The following is a 10,148-nucleotide window of genomic DNA, read 5'->3' on the forward strand; positions in this document are numbered from 1 at the left end:
GCTACTATATGGCCACAGGGTACATGGACCTCTGGACCTATTCCGTGAGGGATGGGAAGGGGAGGCTAATGCTACTGATGCTTCCGTGATCCAGTATGTAGTAGATCTCCGAGACCGGTTAGAGATGCTCATGGGGGTGGCCCAGGACCACCTCAGGGCCGCTCAGACCAAGCAAAAGCAATGGTATGACCGGAATGCCCGTAGCAGGGAATTCATTCCAGGACAGCAAGTGCTTGTTCACAAACCCACTCAGGAGAACAAGTTGATGGCTGCCTGGTCGGGACCGTACCCGGTTATCCGAAAGGTGAATGAGTACAACTACGTTGTACAGGTAGAGCCTGAGAGGCATAAGACATATCACGTCAATATGCTGAAAGAATACAGAGCACCGAGTATGGGAGCAGTAATGGCCATTTGTAGCCCACTGCTGGAGGATCCGGTGAGCAATGCTCTGCCTGATCTCCTAGGGGAGGTTAGGCAGGGAAACACTGTGGAGCAGGTAGAGATAGGGGCACAGTTGAGTGCTAGGCAGCAGGTAGAAGCCAGGGACATGCTAGCTAAGTATAGGGCCCTCTTCACTGACATGCCAGGGACCACACATCTCACAAAACACCCAGTGCACACAGGGGATCTGCAGCCTCTGCATAAGCACGCTTATAGAGTGTCAGCAGAGGTCAAGACCAGTATGGAAAGGGAGATAGAGGAGATGCTGACCCTAGGGGTAATTACTCCGTCCCAAAGTCCTTGGGCAAGCCCGGTAGTTATAGTCCCTAAGAAGGACAAAGGTAGGTAAGGGAGTGAACCCCTATGAGGGTGCTACAAACTGGTGTCGGTAGTGTCCATGGTAAGGTATCTAATGCATAAGTTGCCTTAAGTAATTAGTGAGAGCAGTGTGGTAGGTTCCCCCATATACTAGAACAGTTCCTTAAGACAGTATATTGTATACATATGGGATTCGGGCACACTTGGGATTAACCGCTTTGTAGGGAAAGTAACCTCTAACCTGACCGGAGTGCTTGTCCCATCCGGCGGTTCCTTCTCTGGCGGGTCACGTGTTCCCAGCGGGTCCTCGAGCAGGGAGTGCAGGGACTCGTTTAGCTGCCTCGTTGGTGCCTGCAGGCTGTCAGTTCCGGAGAAGGGAACCTCACCGCTGCTCTCCTTGGAGCGTGCATCCGTCCCAGCAGTAAGTGAAAAGGAGGAGGGGGGGGGGGGCTTGGAGCACAGCACATCAAAATAACAGGCTGGCAGCAGCGGTAACGTGCAAAAAAACTTTAATGCAGCATCATAGCCCTAGTTAAAAAGACAGAACAATTCTCTGACGCGTTTCATCTGAGAGACTTTTTCAAAGAGTGCTGTACTGCAGCCAGGGATGTTCCCTAAATACCCATAGATTCCCGCGCGATCAATTTGAGATCCCCGCCCCTTGCTAATAAGATCCAGACCACTTGATAGTTATGCAAATCTAGAGGGAACTGCCCACCAGGTCTGATGAATGGGGATTTTAACCATTTAGTTGTTGGATGTATTATAAGAAACCATAACTATATGGGAGGCAGGTAATAAATGGTGTCCATCCTTTGGCTGTCAGAGCAAACTGATATATGGAGAACGTTACAAGACAAAACATACAATTTTACACAAAATATACATATATATATACACACATCAATGGGTGATGCATAATGTAATAGCCTAGTGAATACAAGAATAACCACTTAACTTTCAAAAAATGGATGGAAAAGCCTTTATTTGATTATCCTAGAGAGCTATAGGAAGTTTGTCCCACAGTACAGCGCCGTGGCCAAACCCCTGACTGATTTGACTAAGAAGCAACTGCCTGTGCTTATCACCTGGACTCCTGCCTGTGAAACTGCTTTCCAGGCACTGAAAACTGCACTTGCTGGGGCCCCCATACTGGCTGCCCCAGACTATACCAAACATTTCCTCATACAGACTGATGCCTCGGACTATGGCATTGGGGCTGTGTTGAGCCAAGTGGGGGACGACGATAGAGAGCACCCTGTGGTGTACCTCAGCCGAAAACTACACCCCAGAGAAGTGGCCTATGCCACCATTGAGAAAGAGTGCTTGGCCATTGTGTGGGCACTCAAAAAACTCCAGCCCTATGTGTATGGAAGGGCTTTCACGGTCCTCACAGACCACAACCCCCTGAGTTGGCTGCAGAGGGCATCAGGGGAGAATGCCAAGTTGCTAAGGTGGAGCTTGGCCTTGCAAGAGTTTGAATTGACTATTCAGCACAAAAAGGGCAGTGAAAACAGCAATGCTGATGGACTTTCACGTCAGGACTATCCCTCTGAGACTGAGTTCATTAATGGTGCCAGCAGTGCCCCACTCTCCGTTAGGGCCAGTGGGCCACAGGTCACCCATTAAGAAGGGGAGGTGTAGAGGGAGAGGGGGTTGGCCCGGTATTAAAGGGGTTGCACCCCATATGGCCACCCCCTGACCTCACCAGGGAGGCAAGGGGTTAACTGGACTGCAGTCCTGGAATTTGGCTTACACCTTGTCATGTCAGGAAAATGTATGTTCCCCTGTTCCCATGTTTCATTATAATCCTGTATTTTAATGTTTTAAAGTGCATTTCTGTATCTCCAGTTCTGGAGGTCACAGAGAGTTGATATTTGGCCAATATGTGGAGGCACTGTAGGCATTAAAAACTGGCAAATTTTGACCCACTGAGCCCACCAGAATGGAACTTATTAATATGTGTAGATATTAAAGTGTATATGTATGGTATTTTGGTTCTGCTGTGACCATGCAGACTCCATCTGCTATGCTAAAAGGTCATGAAGGGCAGCCGGCTGATTGAGCCTAAGCACTGTGATCAAAAGTTAACTGCCTGATTGTTTACACTAAGTACTAATCAACCGACCAAGTACTAATCAGCAGACTCTGCCACTCTAATTGTTACCTGAGGGTGGAGAATCATCAAACTGGAGTGGTTTGTAAGTGTTATGTCTACACCTACAAACAATGCAGATACTTCATTTGGTAGACTGGTCGTTGCCCCTGATTTAATTATGGGGCTACCCATAGAGTCCCAGTACACATAGGCTAATTAGCTGGAGGGCATGGGTTAATCTGTGTCTCCACTTTAGGGATTGGATACAGATAATTGTTCACCAATAGTCTGTATTCAATGTTAAGAATAGGGTTACACAGGTATATAAACTGTGTCAACCCTACAGTTTTTAGTTGTGCTTCTGATTCCACCTGGAATGTCACCGGATTGCTGGAGAATTGCTAGCTGATACTTCTCCATCCCCCAACCCTAAGTAAGTGTTACCTTCTTGTCTGTTAATTGTACTATACTGCTGTGTTCACCTTTATAAGGAATAAATATATTTTATTATATCTAAGCCTCGTTCAGTTCAACCCAGATATTTGGTGTTCGTTATATCTTGTCATAAGCTACCGTGATAGAGGGCTTTAGATACTGCACCGACACACTTTATTCGAGCAAATACCCGGTATGTACCTGGCAGATACCTGGAATGCGCCGCTCCTCACCTCTGACAAGCCCCGTTGCATTTGCCTTCCCAGCCTGGGTTCATGCCTGGCTGATGGGCGGCTGATCTGTTAAATGATAATGATTAGGATTTAATAGGCTGCAATGCTTCGCGTGTCTACCAGATGGCATAAATTCATGAATTGTAATGCAGTATATATATATATACTGTGCAGTATTGCAGCCAGCGGGAATAAAATGCTTCAATCCCTGCCGGAAAATAACTCAATGCACTCGGGCAGAAAACAGTCACAAACCTCAATACACCCGGGTATACCCGAATTCGTGGAACTAGCCGAGCTCGAATAAAGTGTGTCGCCAGTGTACAAAGGGGGTAGAAAGAAGACATCCTTGAGAAGAACGCAAGAGTCTGGATGGTGCATAACGAGAAATTAGGGCTGAGATGTAAGGAGGGGCAGAAGAGTGTAAAGCTTTAAAAGTGAGGAGAAGAATGGAGTACGAGATGCGGGATTTGATCGGAAGCCAGGAGAGGGATTTCATGAGGGGAGATGCTGAGACAGATCTAGGAAAGAGTAGAGTGATTCTGGCAGCAGCATTTAGGATAGATTGTAGCGGAGACAGGTGAGAGGCAGGAAGGCAGCAGGAGGTTACAGTAATCAAGACGGGAGAGAATGAGGGCCTGAGTCAAAGTTTTAGCAGTCGAGCAACAGAGGAAAGAGCGTATCTTTGTTATATTGCGGAGGAAAAAGCAACAGGTTTTAGAAATGTTTTGAATGTGAGGGGAGAATGTGAGAGAGGAGTCGAGTGTGACCCCTCGACAGCGTGATTGGGCTCCTGGGTGAATGATCGTAGTTCCAACAGTAATGTGGAAGGAGGTAGTAGGGTCAGGTTTGGGAGGAAGTATGAGGAGCTCTGTTTTAGCCATGTTGAGTTTAAGGCGGCGGAGGGCCATCCAGGATGATATAGCAGAGAGACATTCAGAAACTTTGGTTTGTAAGGTCGGGTGTTGAAAAGTATATTTGTGTGTCGTCAGCAAAGAGGTGATAATTAAACCCAAAAGATGTTATTAGGTCACCTAGAGAGAGTGTGTACAGAGAAAAGAGAATAGGTCCCAGGACAGAGCCCTGGGGTACCCCCACAGAGAGATCAATAGAGGAGGAGGAGGTGTTAGCAGAAGAGACACTGAAAGAACGATGGGAGAGGTAGGATGAGATCCAGGATAGAGCTTTGTTCCGAATACCAAGAGTATGGAGAATGTGAAGGAGAAGAGGGTGGTCCACGGTGTCAAATGCTGCAGAGAGGTCAAGTAATATGAGCAGAGTGTAATGACCTCTGTCTTTGGCTGCATGGAGGTCGTCAGTTATTTTAGTGAGGGCTGTTTCTGTGGAGTAAGCAGTGCGGAAGCCAGAATGTAGAGGGTCTAGGAGAGAATAGGTGTTGGAGCAAGCGAGAGAATACAAGACGTTCAAGGAGTTTTGAGGCAAAAGGCAGGAGGGAGACAGGTCGATAGTTAGAAAGACAGGTAGGGTCAAGCTTGCTGTTTTTGAGTAATGGTATGACTGTTGCATGTTTGAAGGAGGATGGAAAGGTTCCAGAGCAGAGGGAGGAGTTAAAAATGTGTGTGAGCATAGGGATTATAGTAGGAGCAAGAGGTTTTAGGAGATGGGAGGGAATGGGGTCAAGAGGGCAAGTGGTAGAGGGAGAAGAGGCGATCAACAGCGACACATCCTCCTCGGAGACAGTGGAAAAAGAGTCAAGGAAGGCAGGAGGAGAGTTAGGAAGAGGTGTAGAATGGGAGGAAGAAACATATTACATATATGTATATGTATATATATTACACCAACAACCCCTATACCCCCTAACATACAGTACATACAGTATATGCACAGCAATGATACTATAGGCTGGCGGTGGCCCTCGGGTGTTCCCTGCAGGTGTCCCCGCGGGCCTACAGTACCAATTCAGTGCCCCCAAAAATAATTAAAAAACACATAAATACTTATAAATAAATACACCCCCCCCTAACACATACAGTATAGTAATGGGCAAAATTACTATTATCCACATACAGTGGCGGCCACCTTTATCCTAATGCGGCAGCCACCGCGGGAATTTTAAAACTGCGGCGGCCGACGTGCAGCTTTTTTTTTTTAGGTTTCCCGCGCCGCGGGCGCTTTAAATGATAAGCGCCATTAGCGCTTATCTAATGAATGCGGCCGCCGCGCGGGAAACTCCGCTAGAAACTGAGAAAAAGCCCGGATAAATCCGGGTAAGTGTTATAATAAAGGCGGCCGCGACAGTATGGATAATAGGGCATTTGCCCATTTCAAATACATAAAGCACAATTAATACACAAAAAAATATTGCACTCACCCATGTCCAGCTGCCACGATGAAGGCCATCCTCATCTTCATCCCCGTCCATGCCCCCCTCCGAAGCTGCAAAACATACACAAGAATAAAAAGAGCCAATGTAATGTCCCCTAACCCCTTAATCACCTTAGCGGTCATTAACCGCTATAATCATTAAGGGGTTAACCCACCCTCACCCACCACTCGGGAGGCCTATACACCCTCCCCCACTACCCCCCCACCCGTGAGGCCTAACCACCCTCACCCACTGGGAGGCCTACCCAACCTGGCTTGGGGACAACCCCCCCCCCCACCTCAGTTAACCACAATAAACAGGACTATATTGAATAAAAAAATACATAACCCACCCTCTGGGCCCCCCTATAAATACATGATTTATTCTTTAACATACAGGGTTAATACCCCAGGCCCACGGGAGTCCCCGGTGGCCGTGCCGGGTGTCCACAGGCTCCACAGTGGCCCAGCAAAGGGTTTCACACAGGGTCTCGAGCCCTGCGGGTGGTCCCCGGCAAGCGCCGTGGTCCTCCAGGTGGTCTCAGCGGGTCACTGTGGGCCCCAAATGGGGTCTCCGCGGATAGGCCCGCGGGTGTCTGGGGGGCCCCGGGTCAGCCACACAGGTGTCTGAGGGTCCTCGGGTGGTTCCCACGGAGGTCTGGGGGCCCTCGGGTGGTCCCTACGGGTCCGCTGTTCCCTCTGTCCTCCGTGGCCAAACAAATACATAGCAAATACATTCTAGTGTCACTTAACCCCATAATCACCTGATCGGTTAATAACCGCAAAGGTAATTAAGGGGTTTAGCCACCCTGGCCCGATACCCACCCTTCACCCATTCATTTGTACAGTGGCTTCATCATGTATGTATGTATGTATGTATGTATGTATGTATGTATGTATGTATGTATGTATATATATATATATATATATATATATATATATATATATATATATATATTGTGGTGCCGTCGCTGCCCTCTAGGGGCTAGAATGGGGCAGTTGTGGGATTTTACAGCTCTTATAGAGTTAATCATTCTGGACAGGCCTGTTCAGCTGTGAGTTAATTAGCTAATTAGTCTAGCCTGTATAGTCAGGAAGTGATACAGAGATTCCCCCCCCCATGCTGCCAGACACACTGGAGAGTTGTACAGAGAGGGTGAGAGACGCTGCCAGACCTGCTGCAGGTACACTGGGTAAAGAGTTTAGTTCTCCCACAACTAGTTAGGGACTAAGCAGTATTAGTCAGTACTCCTGGAAGGAGTTAGGTCTTTTTGTTTCTATTTTGCGTTATGAGTTAACCCTGTACCTGCTTTATACCCTGTAAATAAACCCCTGCTTAGAAAATACAGTGTTTCCTGACTTTGATCTGGACTAAAGATCCGACGCTGGGACTGAGACGTCACAATTGGTGGAGTTTAACGCGGGCAGTCCACAAGGCAGTGAAAGGGGAAAATGGAGGAATTTCTGACCTCGCTTCAGTACAAGCGAACGGAAAATTCTGCAATTTTAATGCGGGGTTTGCAGCAATTGGCAAAGACCCAAGAGGAGATGGCAAAATCCTATAATGAGGGTTTACTACAGATGACAAAGTCACAAACTGAAAATACGGCGGCGTTAGTACAGCAGATGGCGCTGTCCCTACATCAGATGCTAAAAGAAGAGCAAAACGAGGCGCAACTTCGCCTACACCAGGAGCTCCGAGCGTTGGGAGAGAAAATTACCGCCAAGCCTAGAGTGGCCCCACAGGTCGCTCACCAGGTAAAAACGCACCTCATTCAGAAAATGACGATGGACGATGATGTTGCGGCGTACCTGTCAATCTTCGAGCGCACCGCAGTACGCGAAGGGTGGCCAGCTGAGGAGTGGGCGGGAATAATTGCTCCCTTCCTGGTGGGTGACTCACAACAAGCCTGTTATGACTTAGAGCCCGAGCAAGCTAAAGACTATGACACCCTGAAGGCGGAGATTATGGCACGGCTAGGGGTCACCCTCGCGGTTCGGGCTCAACGGTTCCATTCCTGGCGTTGTGATTTAAAGAAGACGCCCCGCTCTCTATAACCTTATACACTCTGCAAGGAAGTGGCTCCAGCCTGAGGTATGTTCCATCGCTGCAGTTGTCGAAAGAGTCGTTATAGACCGGTTCCTGAGAGGTCTCCCCCGCACCATCCAGAAGTGGGTGAGCCAGAGTGACCCCAAAGACGCCGAACAGTTGGTCGCTTTAGTCGAATGTTACTTGACTGCTGATGAGATGTCCAAGAGCTCAAGTCCAGATGAGTGTGCCGGTTCTCGCTTCCTGCGCTCCAGGAGGTCCGATAAGACTGTTCAACCGAATAGGAATCCCCAAGGACTCACTGACTTGCGTAAAGGAGTAGGGAGTCCCACAGCACCTAGGAGGGACTCTGGTCTCGTTGTTCCCAGTAGACTGGAGACAAAATGCCGACCCAGTTTTGGAAGGTATATAGAGTGCTACAGATGCCATGAACTTGGACATGTGGCCGCAGTTTGCCCTCGGAACGCGGAACCAATGGAATGTAACTTTTCTGTGGGGCATCATGCGCGCTGGGTTTCTACGGTTCAGCACAGTTCTTGCAGTTCAGAAGAGGACGATGAGGACTCCTATGTGGCCCCGCGGAATGGACAAACTCCGTGTGCAACAGAAGCTGCAGGGAAAGGTTACCCCGTGGCATCAGAAAAGACCAGAGGTGGACTACAACACAGAGCGCTTGGCGCAATCGTCACAGGAGTGACTACTAGCCTTGGCATGACAAAGGCTACCAATACCGCCATAAGCAGAAATCCAAGTGAGCCAGACCAAAAGACTGTTGACTGGAAACGGTTCTATGAGGCGTCCCAACAAGACGTTCAACGCCTCATCGGCAAGCAAGAAGTTTCTCAGCGAGAGGTCGGCACGTTAAAAACAGAGCTGGGTAAACTAAAGCAACAAGTGCTACAGGAGCGACTGAGTACCCAGTGGGTCCCCGCCGAGCAACATGATGAGCTGAAGGCCACCCTGAGCCTTACCAGAGCATCACTGGAAGTGGAATACGAAAAAACTAAAAATGTCCAAACCTTAGAATCTGAAAAACTGAAGTTGGATAAAAGGCTTCTAGAGCTGAAGCAGATAACTGAACACACATCCCAGCAACTCACAGCTATAAAGGAGGACAACCTGAAGCTGCAGAAAGAGCTGGAGAAGCAGAGAGCCTGCTCCATCACCAAAAATATGTACTCCCAGGAGAAAGAGGCATGGGAAACAGAAGCAGCAGCAATCCTAGCGACAAAAACTACAGAGATCCAAAATCTGAAGGATGCGCTGACACAAACCCAGGGCAAGCACCGGGAAGAGATGAAGGCCCTAAGAGGAATTGAATTGGCAGCTGCCTTGAGCCAGAAAAGAAGCATAGAAGGACAGCTTCAAAACCTGAGGAAGGACCTGGCGTTTGAGCGTGCTGGCCGCAAGAAGGCAGAGAAACATCAGTGTAACCTAGGCGAAGAGCTCGAAGCTCTGAAGACTGAGTGGAACACTACGCTGGACTCTTTTATTGCTCGGCAGGAGGTCTAATAAAGAAAACCTTTAAGAGGAGGTGGATGTCAGACAGGTCTGACAAAGATGTTGGTGCACGGGATAGTGCACGGGCCGCTCACAGGACAGTGTTTCACTGGGGGGAGGGATATGTGGTGCCGTCGCTGCCCTCTAGGGGCTAGAATGGGGCAGTTGTGGGACTTTACAGCTCTCATAGAGTTAATCATTCTGGACAGGCCTGTTCAGCTGTGAGTTAATTAGCTAATTAGTCTAGCCTGTATAGTCAGGAAGTGATACAGAGATTCCCCCCCCCATGCTGCCAGACACACTGTGGAAAGTTGTACAGAGAGGGTGAGAGACGCTTCCAGACCTGCTGCAGGTACACTGGGTAAAGAGTTTAGTTCTCCCACAACTAGTTAGGGACTAAGCAGTATTAGTCAGTACTCCTGGAAGGAGTTAAGTCTTTTTCTTTCTATTTTGCGTTATGAGTTAACCCTGTACCTGCTTTATACCCTGTAAATAAACCCCTGCTTAGAAAATACAGTGTTTCCTGCCTTTGATCTGGACAAAAGATCCGACGCTGGGACTAAGACGTCACAATATATATACAGTGTTCGACAAATCACCCAAAAATCTACTCGCCCAACCAAAAAATCTACTCGCCACCTAGTCCCGCCCCCAACCCCGCCCCTAGTCCCGCCCCCAACCCCGCTTTAAAATAAAATATATAAATAAAATACATTTAATAAATTCCTAGTCAGAACAACATTCG

Source organism: Ascaphus truei, chromosome 3, assembly GCF_040206685.1.
Source record: "Ascaphus truei isolate aAscTru1 chromosome 3, aAscTru1.hap1, whole genome shotgun sequence".
Classification (NCBI taxonomy): Eukaryota; Metazoa; Chordata; class Amphibia; order Anura; family Ascaphidae; genus Ascaphus; species Ascaphus truei.